The following is a 17,629-nucleotide window of genomic DNA, read 5'->3' as shown; positions in this document are numbered from 1 at the left end:
TTTGACTCAAAAGTCGTAGATGTCGATCACCCTGTGCCCATGACAAACGTGGATTCCCAGCGCTGTTTAACCTCTCAGCACTACCTGTCCACTGGAACTGATCCCACGTCCGCACAGCATTAGTTTGATTCCAGTGCGAGCGACGTCCTTGACTGCCAAACTTTCTACGCGTGTCGTGGTGTTGAGGACCCGACCACACTGGCCGCGATTTTCCTTCGTGGCATGGTGGATGTCAAGTCTACCGTTCCACAGACGTCTCTAATGCGCCCCTACCGGTGTTTCACTTTGAACCGAAATGTTGCCGTCCATTCGAGTGCGACCTTTAACCCGCAGGGAGCGCTCATCGTAACTGCGTCTATTTTTGCAAACAATGTCAGGAGTGACCTTCCAGTCGGCACAGGTACAGCCAGAACAGCACCGCACCTGCACGACATATCCTCGTGACGCAACACTTTTGTTAACGTGTAAATCAGGGATTGGATAGAACATTAGACTAGAAAATGATGGTGGTGGTCTTGAGTTGCTCTAGGACCAAACTGCTGAGGTCATCGGTCCCTAGGCTTACACTACTTAATCTAACTTAAACTAACTTACGCTAAGGACAACACACACACACCCATGCTCGATGGAGGACTAGAATGTCCGACGGGGAAAGCCGTGCCAACTGTGGCAAGAAGCCCCAGACCGCGCGGCTACAAAATGAGACACTGACAACAGTAGATGAATTTCCTGTTTTTGGAAGCAAAATATCTGAAGATAACTTAAGTTAACAGGGTGGAAAATGCAGACAAGTAATATAACAAAAGCCTTTCTAAATTGAGAAATTTGTTAACATACGAGGTGCGACAGTAAAGTAATGAGATTGATGTGAAAAAAAAATTTTGCTTACCGTTTAGTAAAGTTTAGTGTTGTCTCCTTCGAAGTAGTTCCCTTCTGATTGCACACACACTTTTTCCAGCGTTTCTGCCATTGATGGTAACATTTCTGGAACTCATCTTCTGTAATATCCTCCAAGGACCCCGTCACATCTTTTTGGACGTCTTGTGTTGTTTGAAAATGGTGTCCCTTGACCGCCATTTTGACTCTTGGAAATAGAAAAAAGTAGCATGGAGCGATATCTTGTGAATAAGGTGGCTATGGTAGTACTGAAATTTGTTTTGAAGTTAAAAATTGCTGTACTGAAAGAGCAGTATGGATGGCGCATTATCGTGACGCAGAATCCAATTATCAGCGATGCTGTCACTGATACGAAGAACTCTTTTACGAAGTCTTTCTAAAACTTCTTTCTAGTAATATTGGTTAACTGTTTGTCCAGTAGGCACCCACTCTTTATGAACAATTCCCTTGGAATCAAAGAAGCACACAAGCATGCTTTTCACTTTTGACTTTGACATGCGAGCCTTTTTTGGTCTGGATGATACCTTTGAGCACCATTGCGAACTTTGGCGTTTTGCCTCTGGATCGTACTGAAAAAATCAACTTTCATTACCAATGATAACAAGGCTCAACAATTCTGGATTGATTTCCGTTTGCTCTAACAGATCGGCTGCCACATTTTTCCGAGTTTCTCGCTGTTGTGGTATGAGATTTTTGGGGACCATTTTTGCACAAATCTTTCTCATATCAAGATCATCCGTTATTATTAGACGAACCGTTCCTCGATTGATGTTCAGTTCTTCTGAAATCATTTTCACGGATAATCTTCGGTCAGATCGTACGAGTTCACACACCCTGGCCAAGTTGACATCCGTCCGTCAGATTGATGGCCGTCCACTGCGGTCTTCATCTTCAACATTCGTTCTGCCTTCACTAAATATTTTATGCCAACTTGAGATCTTGACTTAAACTCCTTTACAAAAGCCTTCTGAAGCCTACCGTAAGTTGTCGTCACGTTTTCATCCAATTTAACGCAAAAAGAAATGGCATACCGTTGCGCAATATTATGAGGTTCCATTTTCGTGACGAGAGACACAAACACGTTTTAACTTATTAGAGCACAACTCACGACTGAGCAGCTGCATCGATGTGCTGCTTGGACTAGAAGATAGCTTATAGACCAAGGTCAAAGATATTGTGCCTAGGCAAACCTTCAGGGTTGCCACATCTTGCAAAGAATATCAGTCTCATTACTTTATTGTCACACTTCGTAGAATATAAATTTTAGTTTTGGGATACCGTTTTTGCAAGTTTTTCCTGGAGTGTATCTTTGTAAGGAAGTTATATGTGCAAGACAGGAATGACGAGAAGAAAACAGATGCTTTTGCAACGGGGTGTAACTGAAGAATGCTGAAAGTTACATTTGTAGGTCTAATATCTAATGAAAATTATTTGAACTGAACTCTATGGTTCAACTTGATTAAAGGTAAAGACAGGCAGCTAGGGTATCTTCGTAGGGCACATGCTCAGCCATCGACGAATCTTCAGTTGGAAATGGAGGGATGTGTGGGCGTCAAAAGTTTTGGAGAAGACTACGTCTTAACCACAAGTAAGCAAGATTCCAGCTGTTGCGCAGTGATGAAGAGGGTTGCGCGAGACAGACTGCCATGGAGACCCGCATAAAAGCAGTCCCAGGGCTGAAGATGAAAACAACAACACGCTGGACGCAAATTGATACGGAAATCCCGAGTTTCGTATTCTAAGATTTAGATAAATCATTACTGGTAAGTTAAGCCGGATCCTTAGGACAGTGAAACAGTTTGCAGTCAGTTCCATTCCGAATAGAATGTGACAGTTCTCGTAAAAAAGCCTCAGCCAGGTTGTTCTTAAGTAATAAGTATAAACAAATAAAATAATGTGTAATATGCTACAAAATAACGGAAGAAAAATGAAAGTTGCACAGCTCCTAGCTGTATCTTCATTATGTTTCATTTATTGCTAGAAGTTTCAGTTCTACTTTTCAGAAAAGTAACGCATTTGAGGAACTCTTTTGGTGACACTAAGGACACTTTTCGTCAGGTGTCATTTCACCTTGTTTTCTGTGAGTGTATGCATGTTTTTTTCTTTGAAGTTGTCGATCACGTTTCTTCGGCTGCACACAAATCGCTGTAGAAATTTTGGAAATTTGTGGCAAGGTCTTATGGGACCAAACTGCTGAGGTCATCGGTTCCTAAGCCTACACATTACTTAATCTAACTTAAACTAACCTACGCTATGGACAACACACACACCCAAGCCCGAGGGAGGACTCGAACCTCCGACAAATCGGTGTAGAAAATGCTTTGAATTCTTGTTAAAACTGTCTAAACACTAATGACAAATTCATTGTCATATTTTGCCATACATGATCTTCCATCTAAAACAGGAACAGTACTCTTCCTTTTGATACTCCTATGACGTTCAGCTGTTTTGTACATCTTTGATCACCGATGTATCAGACAATGTTCTGCGTCGTATTCATTTGTGGATGCTGCTTTGGCACTTCATTCATGTAAATCAGTTGTAAGAGAGGTACAGCCACCCTTTTGTTTGCTTTTCAGTATGAAGGCGTGGACTCCATATAAAACTGAATTGCCTTTCAGTGAATATCTGTAGAAGATCAATAAACAAAAATAATGATATTTTACGGCAAGTGCTCCATTTAATTCAACAAAACGTGTAAACTAGGCTAGTCCAAAGGTCAAATAGATATCACTGACTTTTTCTTTAGTCTGATGCGGCCGGCCACAGCCTGACAACCTCGTCAACCCCTTCATGCCAGAGCAGCTCTTGCAAACAATTTTCTCCGTTATTTGTTGGATATTCACTCTAAGATAAAGAAAACCGACGAACAACAAGGAATTATCCAAATGGGACGATAGTCGAAGACAGACAAACAATTGGATGATTAATTCAAGAGAAGAACTTCACAAATTGAGCTAGTCAATAACGCGTTCGTTCACCTCCGACCTTTATCCAACCAGTTATTCGGTGGTCTCCTCCTGAGGGATATCGTGTAAAATTCTGTCCAACTGGCGCGTGATTCGTCAGAATCCCGAGCCGGTTGGAGGGCTCTGCCCATAATGCTCCAAACGTACTGAGTTGAGGAGAGATCCTGTGACATTGTTGGCCAAGGTATTGTTTGGCAAGCACGGAGACGAGTAGTAGAAAGTCTCGCCGTGTGCGGGCGGTCATTCTCTTGTAGAAATCTAAGCCCAGCACGAATGGCAACAAAACGGGGAGCACAGTATCATCGATGTACCACCGTGATGAATGAGTGCCGTGGATGACAACCACAGGCGTCCTGCTGCGACAAGAAATTGCACCCCAGACCATCACTCTTGACTGTATCGACGTACTGCGGGCGACAGACAGGTTGGTATCCTACCGCTCTCCGGCGCGTCTACAGACACGTTCAAAACGGGACTTATCACTGAAGGCAATAGGATTTCAGGCCAACGACGTGTCTGCAGATGACCTGGACAATGTTGACACACCAGCCTGACCATCACCAGCCGTACTGCTTGACAAGAGGTGTGATGGTCCAGAGTGCCATTTCTTTTCATAGCAAGACACTTTGGTTGCCATCTACGGAACCCTTACAGCACAGCGTTACGTCGACAATATTTTAGGCCCGGTTTTGTTTCCATTCAAGGCAAGCCATCCTCGTCTTATTTTTCAGAAAGACAATGCCCGCCCGCACACGGAGTGCGTTTCTACTGCTTGTCCTCGTGGTTTTTAAATCCTACTTTGACCAGCAAGGTAGCTGGATTTCTCCTCAACTGAGACAGTTTGGAGCATTATGGGCAGAGCTCTCCAGTCATTTCGGTATTTTCATGATTTAACGCGCCAATTGGACAGAATCTGGCACGATATACCTCAAGAGAACATCCAACAACGCTATCAATCAATGCCAAGCGAATAACAACTCGCCTAATGCCCAGAAGTGGACCAACGCGTTATTGACTTGCTCAATTTGTGAAACTCTTATTCCGGAATAAATCATACATTTTTTCATAAACTGTCATGATTTCCTTGTCTGTACATGTACATCACTTCTACCGATTTCCCCCCCTTTCGGATAATTCCTTCGTCGTGCTTCGTTCTTGTTTTTATCCTACAGTGTATTCCAATCTCTGTCTTCTCCTACAATTCCTAGATCTCCTCACACATATCCTATCATCCTGTTCCTTCTTTAATCAGTGTCTCCTCCATATTCCTGTCCTCACCATGCTGTGGAGAACGTCAGCCTTTTTTTATTTTGTCGGTCCGCTTAATTTTCAGCACCCTTGTGTAGCATCAGATCTCTGTTGCTTTTTTCCTGGTGCTTTCCGATTTTCCCTCATTGTGTGCTTCACTACCACATAATGGCGTTCTCGAGATGTACATCATCAGAAATATCTTCCTCAAATTAACGCCGATCTTTGATATCAGCAGAATTCTTTTAGCGAGAGTTGCTCTTCTTGCCTTTGTTAGCCTGCTTTTTATAGCCTCCTTGTACTGTTAGTCATACGTTATTTTGCTTCCATGGTTTTGTATCCCGCCCGGATAGGCGGCGCCTGGGTCTGCTCCTGAAACTTGAAGGGTAGGCCGAATGTATGAAGCTAGGAGGAGCAGGTGAGGTAGAACCCTTGGTACTGCAATTGAAAATAGTTTTACTATGTACGTAACTTTAGCTGAGATGAGCACGTAGGTGCAGAATCAAGTTACAAAGTTACATGTAGTGGCTCGCCCATTATGAAATAGAAAATAATGTTGCTTGGTCGTCTGCTTGGCACCAAATGGGCAGAATCTGCAGTGGCGCTCGTAGAGCTGCACAGCGCCGGCCAGAGGGCGCTGCCTTCTGTGTCCATGTCGTAGTGCCAACCTGCGAACTTGCACCTACGCCGTGGCATAGTAGCAATCGGTACCACACATGGTAGCAGAATTCCTTCACTAAATCTACTACGTGGTCCTCAACTTTGATGTTGCGTTTATGGTTAATCACATTTCTCCTAATTCTCAAGGGTGTTTGTTTACTCTTTCATATTCTGTGCCCATAGGGCTAGTCATTCCCTTCATGAGAACTTGTAAATTCTTTCTCACTCTTACAGAGGATAGTAGTGTCATCAGTAAATATTATAATTGATATCATTTCAATTATTGCTTAAAAACACAATAATGCATATCCTCTACTGCATTCATGTATTTCGTTAATCGGTTTCTGCCATAAAATCCAAATATTTTCCTCTCTTCATTTAACAGCACTTGGCCGCCATTTGTTGGTAAGGTAGATGCCGCGAATCAATCACAGGGGCTCCTAATCATCAGACGCTGATGCCAATCTCTAGTATACGAACATGGCCTGAATGGAAAACGGCGAACAACAACACACATCAAGATAAAAAACATAGTCATTATCCGTAATAATGACACGATATTCATAAACACAGCCACTTATCACTAACTCTTTCATCCTGTAGGAGAAGCGAAACATTTCTATATAGCTAATGCGAACAATCTACGTTGTTTAAAGTTGTATTATACACTTTATTAGGAATGCACAAACTTATAACAGGCAGTGAAATTTTTCATAGACACAGTTATTCAGATTTTGTGCCATCTATCCATCCATCTCTTACTTATTTGCTCTCCAAACTCCTTTCCGTCTCTCTCATTGCTTCTGTGTCCCTCCTTCAATCTCTCTCTCTCTCTCTCTCTCTCTCTCTCTCTCTCTCTCTCTCTCTCTCTTTTTACATCTTCCTATGAAACTCTCTCACTCTCCCCCATTTTTCCTTCAAAATTAAACAAGCCGGATCCTGTCCTTTAATGATCTACAATTATTTCTGTTAACCTAAATAATGCACTGTGTTCGTAAGGCCCGTTATTTGGCGTGGTATCTACACTGAGGTGACCAAGTCATGGCATAGCCATATCCACATATCACCGTAAGTGGAAGAGACAAAGAGAAAGGAATAAAGTATCGTTAGTGAGAGGGATTTACGTGTTTATGATAAACCCCTTCCCTCGAAAATTTCTCTCTTTCATACCTTCTCTGTGTTACCACAGATGGCGTGTCACTGATGTGATTTGTACTAACAGGGGAACCTCCCCATCGCACCCCCCTCAGATTTAGTTATAAGTTGGCACAGTGGATAGGCCTTGAAAAACTGAACACAGATCAATTGAGAAAACGGGAAGAAGTTGTGTGGAACTATGAAAAAAATAAGCAAAATATACAAACTGAGTAGTCCATGCGCAAGATAAGCAACTTCATGGACAGCGTCGAGTCGTGAGCGCCGTGGTCCAGTGGTTAGCGTGAGCAGCTGCGGCACGAGAGGTTATTGGTTCAAGTCTTCTCTCAAGTGAAAAATTCACTTCTTTTTTTTTTTCGCGAAGTTATGTTCTGTCCGTTCGTTCCTTGACGTATCTGTTCACTGTAATAAGTTTAGTGTCTGTGTTTTGCGACCGCGCCGCAAAACCGTGCGATTAGTAGACTAAAGGACGTGCCTCTCCAACGGGAACCGAAAACATTTGATAGCAAGGTCATAAGTCAACCGATTCCTCCACAGGAAAACACGTCTGATATATTCTATACGACACCGGTGACGGCATGTGCGTCACATAATTGTCTGAAAATAAAAAATTAAAATATTCATTCGAGTGAGGATTTGAACCAAGGACCTTTCGTTTTGGAGCTGCTCACGCTAACCACGAGACCACGGCACTCCTGCACACAAGCTCTCCTTGATGTTGCTTATGTTACACATGGACTACTCAGTTTGTATAATTTGCTTATTTTTTTCATAGTTCCACACAACTTCTTCCTGTTTTCTACATTGATCTGTGTTCAGTTTTTCAAGGCCTATCCACTGTGCCAACTTATAACTAAATCTGAGGGGGGTGCGATGGGGAGGTTCCCTTGTAAGACAGCAGTACCAGCGAAGTTACTATTTGCATAAAATGGTTCAAATGGCGTTGAGCACTATGGAACTTAACATCTGAGGTCATCAGTCCCCTAGAACTTAGAACTACTTAAACCTAACTAGCCTAAGGACATCACACACATCCATGCCCGAGGCAGGATTCGAACCTGCGACCGTAGCGGTCGCGCGGTTCCAGACTGAAGCGCCTAGAACCGCTTGGCCACTGCGGCCGGCTACTATCTGGATAACTTTTAATTAATGTTCACGAACCTGCAATCTTCTATAGTTGCCCTCGGTGCAGAAAACGGTACGTAGGTCGTGAACCCGTTATCTTGAAGCTGTAATAAACTCTTAAATTTTTAATTAGTTTCTTTATATCGGATTCCACTCGCTTTTTGTCAGCAGAATACGGGAAACTGCACAACTATATCTCCGTTCATTGTTCAAAAATTATTTCCATTCTTCACCGCTCATAAAAAAATGAATAAAACAATAAACTGCGTATTTGCGTAGTACCATCAAATTGTTCTCAGTTACGTGTCCAAACAACCAGAAATTGCTAATTAAGTCCTTAGCCGACACCGACCAAGGTATACGGCATGTCTGTCCCCCGAGACTGCCGAACCAGCTCTAAACTTGCAGCTGAACTACTTCGCCCGCCATCCAAGTTAGGCGCGATCCGAAAATTTCCGAGGTGTTTCGTCTCTCTTTTTGTTTAACAACTGTTTATTATTCTGCTGGTAATTAATAGTTTTGAAATAATGGAACGTCAGGCTGCTATTGAGAGATGCTTTTATAAGGAAGGCAAGGAAATACACTGATCAGTTTCTCTGCTACAATAATAGAAGTTTATCATTTTGGCGCGCTAATCCCGAACGCAGCAGCCAATCGCGAAGGAGTATCACAATTTAGGCGGCCTTTTTCACGATTCCCTTACCGAACAGACCATCTGTTATCGGTATCTCACACCACGTTACATCATCTTCCCACTGCTGCCTTCTCAACAGCTCTAAGAAGAGCTTGTAGTAACTGATACGATGCGCGATGGTCTAGCGGTTCTAGACGCTTCAGTCTGGAACCGCGCGACTGCTACGGTCGCAGGTTCGAATCCTGCCGCGTGCATGGATGTGTGTGATGTCCTTAGGTTAGTTAGGTTTAAGTAGTTCTAAGTTCTAGGGGACTGATGACCATAAATGTTAAGTCCCATAGTGCTCAGAGCCATTTGAACTGATACGATGGCTGCAAAGCCACAAACATTACAATACACAGATGGCGGCATTATCGTGTAGACAAGGTATAAAAGGGCAGTGTCTTGCTGTAGCTGTCATTTCTATTCAGATGATTCGCGTGAATCGGCTTTCGACATGATTGTGGTCGCACCAACGGGAATTAACAGACACTGAACGCGGAATGATAGTTGGAACTAGACGCATAGGACATTCCATTTTGGAAATTGTTAGGGAATTCAGTATTCCAAAATCCACAATGTCAAGAGTGCGCCGAGAATACCAAATTTCAGACAGTACCTCTAACCACGGACGTCGCAGCGGCTGACTGCCTTCACTTAACAATCGAGGGCACCGATGTTTGTTGTCATTTCTAAAAGACACGCAACACTGCGCGAAATAATAGCAGAAATCAATGTGGGGCATACGATAAAATTATCCGTTAGGACCGTGTAGTGTACTTTGGTGTTAATGGGCTATGACAGCAGACGGCCGACGCGAGTGCCCTTGCTAACAACAGATGTTCTGCAGCGACTCTCCTGGGTGCGTGTTACCATATCGGTTTAACCTTAGATGACTGGAAACTTGTGACCTGGTCAGAAGAGTTACTATTTCTGTTGGTAAGAGCTGATGGTAGGGTTCGAGTATGGCGCAGACCCCACGAAGCCATGGACCGAACTCGTCAACAAGGTGCTGTGCAAGCTGCTGGTGCCTTCATAATGGCGTGGACTATGTTTACCTGGAATGCACTGGGTCCTCTGGTCCTCTGGTCCAACGGAACAGATCACTGACGGGAAGCGGCTATGTTCGGCTAGTTGGAGAGCATTTGTAGCCACTGATGGACTTCATGTTCCCAAAAAAAGATGGAATTTTTATGGGTGACAATGTGCTATGTCATTAGTTTACAACAGTTTGCGGTTGGTTTGACGAACATTGTGGGCAATTCGAGCGCATGATTCGGTCGCCCGGATCGCCCGACATGAATTCCATCGAAGATTTATGGGACATAATCGATAGGTTATGTCCGTGCACAGAATCATGCACCAGCAACACTTTCACACACTATAGAGGCAGCATGGCTCAGTATTCCTGCAGGGGACTTCCAACGAGTGCATGCCACGTCGAACCACTGCACTACGCCGGGTAAAAAGGTGGTCCTACTTCTTTTACCTCATTGTATAACGAGAAGAAGACAGTACTATTGTTTTTAACCAATATATTAAGTTTAGAGGACAGCCACTTGCGTCCTTGCAGTGGTGTTAGGCATCAGACACAGAGCCAAGGAAATCCACATGGAAAGAGAAAGCACAAAATTAAACCTGCATTAAATTTGAGTATTGATTAAAGCTGTTGTTGTTGTGGTCTTCAGTCCTGAGACTGATTTGATGCAGCTCTCCATGCTACTCTATCCTGCGCAAGCTTCTTCATCTCCCAGTACCTACTGTAACCTACATCCTTCTGAATCTGCTTGGTGTATTCATCTCTTGGTCTCCCTCTACGATTTTTACCCTCCCCGCTGCCCTCCAATACTAAACTGGTGATCCCTTGATGCCTCAGAACATTTCCTACCAACCGGTCCCTTCTTCTTGTCAAGTTGTGCCACAAACTCCTCTTCTCCCCAATTCTATTCAATACTTCATCATTATTTATGTGATCGACCCATCTAATCCTCAGCATTCTTCTGTAGCACCACATTTCGAAAGCTTATATTCTCTTCTTGTCTAAACTATTTATCGTCCATGTTTCACTTCCATACATGGCTACACTCCATACAAATACTTTCAGAAACGACTTACTGATACTTAAATCTATACTCGATGTTAACAAATTTCTCTTCTTCAGAAACGCTTTCCTTCTCATTGCCAGTCTACATTTTATATCCTCTCTACTTCGACCATCATCAGTTATTTTGCTCCCCAAATAGCAAAGCTCCTTTACTACATTAAGTGTCTCATTTCCTAATCTAATCCCCTCAGCATCACCCGACTTAATTCGATTACATTCCATTATCCTCGTTTTGCTTTTGTTGATGTTCATCTTATATCCTCCCTTCAAGACACTATCCATTCCGTTCAACTGCTCTACAAAGTCCTTTGCTGTCTCTGACAGAATTACAATGTCATCGGCGAACCTCAAAGTTTTCATTTCTTCTCCATGGATTTTAATACCTACTCCGAATTTTTCTTTTTTTTCTTCACTGCTTGCTACAACCCTGTCTCACTCCCTCCCCAACCACTGCTTCCCTTTCATGCCCCTCAATTCTTATAACAGCCATTTGGTTTCTATACAAATTGTAAATAGCCTTTCGCTCCCTATATTTTATCCCTGCCACCTTCAGAATTTGAAAGAGAGTATTCCAGTCAACATTGTCAAAAGCTTTCTCTAAGTCTACAAATGCTAGAAATGTAGGTTTGCCTTTCCTTAATCTAGCTTCTAAGGCGTAGGGTCAGTATTGCCTCACGTGTTCCAACATTTCTACGGAATCCAAACTGATCTTCCACAAGGTCGGCTTCTACTAGTTTTTCCATTCGCCTGTAAAGAATTCGCGTTATTATTTTGCAGCCGGGACTTATTAAACTGATAGTTCAGTAATTTTCACATCTGTCAACACCTGCTTTCTTTGGGATTGGAATTATTGGTTCAAATGGTTCAAATGGCTCTGAGCACTATGGGACTCAACTGCTGAGGTCATTAGTCCCCTAGAACTTAGAACTAGTTAAACCTAACTAACCTAAGGACATCACAAACATCCATGCCCGAGGCAGGATTCGAACCTGCGACCGTAGCGGTCTTGCGGTTCCAGACTGCAGCGCCTTTAACCGCACGGCCACTTCGGCCGGCTTTGGAATTATTATATTCTTCTTGAAGTCAGAGGGTATTTCGCCTGTCTCATACATCTTGCTCACCAGATGGTAGAGTTTTGTCAGGACTGGCTCTCCCAAGGCCGTCAGTAGTTCTAATGGAATGTTGTCTACTCCCGTGGCCTTATTTCGACTCAGGTCTTTCAGTGCTCTGTCAAACTCTTCACTCAGTATCATATCTCCCATTTCATCTTCTTCTACATCCTCTTCCATTTCCATAATATTGTCCTCAAGTACATCGCCCTTGTATAGACCCTCTACATACTCCTTCCACCTTTCTGGTTTCCCTTTTTTGCTTAGAACTGGGTTTCCATCTGAGCTCTTGATATTCATACAAGTGGTTCTCTTTTCTCCAAAGGTCTCTTTAATTTTCCTGTAGGCAGTATCTATCTTACCCCTAGTGAGACAAGCCTCTACATCCTTACATTTGTCCTCTAGCCATCCCTGCTTAGCCATTTTCCACTTCCTGTCGATCTCATTTTTGAGACGTTTGTATTCCTTTTTGCCTGCTTCATTTACTGCATTTTTATATTTTCTACTTTCATCAATTAAATTCAATATTTCTTCTGTTACCAAAGGATTTCTACTAGCCCTCGTCTTTTTACCTATTTGATCCTCTGCTGCCTTCACTACTTCATCCCTCAAAGCTACCCATTCCTCTTCTACTGTAATTCTTTCCCCCATTCCTGTCAATTGTTCCCTTATGCTCTCCCTGAAACTCTGTACAACCTCTGATTCTTTCAGTTTATCCAGGTCCCATCTCCTTAAATTCCCACCTTTTTGCAGTTTCTTCAGTTTTAATCTACAGGTCATAACCAATAGATTATGGTCAGAGTCCACATCTGCCCCTGGAAATGTCTCACAATTTAAAACCTGGTTCCTATATCTCTGTCTTACCATTATATAATCTATCTGATACCTTTTAGTATCTCCAGGGTTCTTCCATGTATACAACCTTCTATCATGATTCTTAAACCAAGTGTTAGCTATGATTAAGTTGTGCTCTGTGCAAAATTCTACCAGGCGGCTTCCTCTTTCATTTCTTAGCCCCAATCCATATTCACCTACTACGTTTCCTTCTCTCCCTTTTCCTACTACCGAATTCCAGTCACCCATGAGTATTAAATTTTCGTCTCCCTTCACTATCTGAATAATTTCTTTTATTTCATCATACATTTCTTCAATTTCTTCGTCATCTGCAGAGCTAGTTGGCATATAAACTTGTACTACTGTAGTAGGCGTGGGCTTCGTATCTATCTTGGCCACAATAATGCGTTCACTATGCTGTTTGTAGTAGCTTATTAAAGCTAGAAACTATGAATTCGTCTGCATTTATGTCTTGAATCATCAGACGTAAAGACACCTGTGAAAAGATTTTTAGTTCTTCTTTATGTGATTAGTGGAACGTATAAGATTATTGCTCGCAAAAACCTAATAGGTTGGGAGAAATGTGGCAGACGTCAAACCCAGCTCTTTCTAAGGGTGCTTGTCCTGATACTTTAGTCGTTCTTGTTGGTTCAGTTAATACATTTGTGTGCCGCAACGTAACGAGAACGCAACGAGTGGCCCGTGTTCTGCGAAGACGATATCAAAGCAATTTATGAACGGTAATTACTGGAACAAGGGCGTACATTTGATTAATCTGGCAGGGTGGAATGTTTCTTTTCGAAGTCCTACCTTATCGCGAGAGACATACTGAGGTTCCCAGCTTTAATTACATGACGTACGCGCTATAGAGTTATCGCGAAACTGCATCACCTACTTGGAACCTCGGCCCCGTTGTAATAATAGTAATTTAATGCTTTTGTTTCAGGGACAATAAGCCGCGTATCATTGCATCAGACTGCAGCGTCGTAGCTCGGTAGCCAAAGCAGTGGTGTTAATACTGACATCATAAGAGTGCTTTTTGTTTGTTTTCACTTAAATTCATTTATCTCCACGAACTGAAGTAGCAGAGGAATAACCTGTCAGCAAAATAAAAACCATGTTACACGTCATTTCTCTTTTTCTTTCTTTTTTATTTGATGTGTTCTTGTCAGCAATACTCGAAACTCATCACGTTGGTATTGGACCTAGAGCGAGCAGCACAAAAGGCTTCTTCTCCTGTCTCTTTCGTGACGTCACGGTAAAGATAATTTCTTCCTAGATTAATATATCAACCGTCTACAAGCGGCTTGAATGCAATGACAAAGCATATACTGGCGAACTCTGTAAACCAAAAATTTCTGATTAATGTATTTCGCATCAGTGGTACTCCAGTCTCAGGTCTTCAGCTTTAGGTAGCACGTGATAATATTTACTGGTTTTAGCAAGTAAAACCTGATGATGATTGGTTTTTGATACTGACAATAACCATTATATAGTTCACGAAATCCTTATTGATATCTGTATGGCGACAAAACAAAGCACTGAGTGGTCTGGTCTATCGAGAACAGTGACACATTTCTTCGAAAAAATGGAAATAAATTTCGCTTTACACAGGACGGCCGCAGCTTATCCATCGCCAGATTGCGAATACTATTTTGACAAATGGCAGCTGACGATGAAGTTAGGCTGACTTTCTGATACAACCGTAGCAGTCAAAAGTTTATTGAAATTTTAGCTTAGTGTCGCCTGCTTCGCTCGTGAAGACTGTATGGTCAGCACAGCTTTTATGTATTTTTTTAACTGAAATTTTATATTTTTCACAAACTGCAACACTTTCGAAATTTTTCACGAAAATTAAGGCTACAGAAGACTGGTCTTTTCCGAATGCACTTGTGGCCAAAAAGCGATTTTGGTTGCATGAGTCGGAGGTTTTATTAATTAATGCCTTTTGCGTTCTTGTAGTGATATCTGCATAGACGCTTTCATAGCTTAACACATATTTATTTGCATCCAACCGGGAACGGAAATATGATTTTTCATAAGTTTAAATTTTTTTAATATAATGAAATACTTTCTTAAAATTTTCAACTCTTACTTCACCGCCTTACGGGATAGAGTTCTAAAAACAGTGAAACATGTATTTCTTTATTTCTAATTGAGAAACCAAAGACCAATTTTCGTAGTTGTACCTTCAAAATTGCCTTAATAGCGACATATTTTCAAGAGACCTTTCATCCCCTATTTCGCCCACTTTGGAATGAAATTTCAAACAGTCCCTTGTAAACGACGCCTACAGTAGAAGAGCCATACACTGACCAAATTCTTAGTTTATATTTTTAGCGGTTTGGGCTGGATGATGATGATGATGATGATGATGACGATGATGATAATGATGAACTTTTGTTTGTGGGGTGCTCAACTGCGTGGTTATCAGCATTGGTACAAATTCCCAATCTTTTCACTGTGCAGTCTCGCCACTTTCCCGAATAATGATGAAATGATGAGGACAATATAGACACCAAAGGCCCCGACGGAGAAAATCCCCGAGCTGGCCGGGATTCGAAACCGGGACCCCGTGATCCGGAGACAGTAACGCTAGCCGCTAGACCACGAGCTGCGGACCGGTATGGGTTGGACAATGAGGAGTCAGTGAATCAGTCTGACCTTATTTCACTCTATCAGTGGTTGAATTTCCAAAAACAGTAACACACATTTTCTCATTTCTAGCCGAGAAGCCAAATACCTATATTCAAAGATTTAGCGTTAAAAATGATTTCACTTTGAATTTTTTTGAATAAACGTTTCACTCCCATTTCAACCCATTAGTAGTTGAATGTCAGAATACAGTGAAATGCGTAGTTTTTTACTTGTAACCAAGAAGTCAAATACCACCTTTCATAGCTGTAGCCTTAAAAATAATTTAGTAGTTCTTTAATAGCGATTTATATTTTAAAAAAATTTCACCCACTATTTCACCGCCATAGGGTCTAAACTTCCAAAAATGTTGAAACCCGTATTTCGTTATTTATAATCGAGAAACCAAATACCAAGTTTTGTAGGTCTAGCTTCAGAATGGCCTGATTAACAATTAATTTTCAAAAAATCTATCGTTTGCTACTTCGCCACATTAGGGGGCGGAATTTCCAACAAAAAAATCCCCTCTTAAACGACGTCTACAGTATAAGACCCACCCCATGAACCATGGACCTTGCCGTTGGTGGGGAGGCTTGCGTGCCTCAGCGATACAGATAGCCGTACCGTAGGTACAACCACAACGGAGGGGTATCTGTTGAGAGGCCAGACAAACGTGTGGTTCCTGAAGAGGGGCAGCAGCCTTTTCAGTAGTTTCAAGGGCAACAATCTGGATGATTGACTGATCTGGCCTTGTAACATTAACAAAAACGGCATTGCTGTACTGGTACTGCGAACGGCTGAAAGCAAGGGGAAACTACGGCCGTAATTTTTCCCAAGGGCATGCACCTTTACTGTATGATTAAATGATGATGGCGTCCTCTTGGGTAAAATATTCCGGAGGTAAAATAGTCCCCCATTCGGATCTCCGGGCGGGGACTGCTCACGAGGATGTCGTTATCAGGAGAAAGAAAACTGGCATTCTACGGATCGGAGCGTGGAATGTCAGATCCCTTAATCGGGCAGGTAGGTTAGAAAATTTAAAAAGGGAAATGGATAGATTACAGTTAGATATAGTGGGAATTAGTGAAGTTCGGTGGCAGGAGGAACAAGACTTCTGGTCAGGTGACTACTGGGTTATCAACACAAAGTCAAATAGGGGTAATGCAGGAGTAGGTTTAATAATGAATAGGAAAATAGGAATGCGGGTAAGCTACTACAAACAGCATAATGAACGCATTATTGTGGCCAAGATAGATACGAAGCCCAAACCTACTACAGTAGTACAAGTTTATATGCCAACTAGCTCTGCAGATGACGAAGAAATTGAAGAAATGTATGATGAAATAAAAGAAATTATTCAGATAGTGAAGGGAGACGAAAAATTTAATAGTCATGGGTGACTGGAATTCGAGTGTAGGAAAATGGAGAGAAGGAAACGTGGTAGGTGAATATGGATTGGGGCTAAGAAATGAAAGAGGAAGCCGCCTGGTAGAATTTTGCACAGAGCACAACTTAATCATAGCTAACACTTGGTTTAAGAATCATGATAGAAGGTTGTATACATGGAAGAAACCTGGAGATACTAAAAGGTATCAGATAGATTATATAATGGTAAGACAGAGATTTAGGTTCAAAAATGGCTCTGAGCACTATGGGACTCAACTGCTGTGGTCATAAGTCCCCTAGAATTTAGAACTACTTAAACCTAACTAACCTAAGGACAGCACACAACACGCAGCCATCACGAGGCAGAGAAAATCCCTGACCCCGCCGGAAGAGATTTAGGAACCAGGTTTTAAATTGTAAGACATTTCCAGGGGCAGATGTGGACTCTGACCACAATCCATTGGTTATGAGCTGTAGATTAAAACTGAAGAAACTGCAAAAAGGTGGGAATTTAAGGAGATGGGACCTGGATAAACTGAAAGAACCAGGGGTTGTACAGAGTTTCAGGGAGAGCATAAGGGAACAATTGACAGGAATGCGGGAAAGAAATACAGTAGAAGACGAATGGGTAGCTTTGAGGGATGAAGTAGTGAAGGCAGCAGTGGATCAAATAGGTAAAAAGACGAGGGCTAGTAGAAATCCTTGGTTAACAGAAGAAATATTGAATTTAATTGATGAAAGGAGAAAATATAAAAATGCAGTAAATGAAGCAGGCAAAAAGGAATACAAACGTCTCAAAAATGAGATCGACAGGAAGTGGAAAATGGCTAAGCAG

Source organism: Schistocerca nitens, chromosome 1 (assembly GCF_023898315.1).
Source record: "Schistocerca nitens isolate TAMUIC-IGC-003100 chromosome 1, iqSchNite1.1, whole genome shotgun sequence".
Lineage (NCBI taxonomy): Eukaryota > Metazoa > Arthropoda > Insecta > Orthoptera > Acrididae > Schistocerca > Schistocerca nitens.
Note: the sequence above shows the minus strand (reverse complement) of the source record.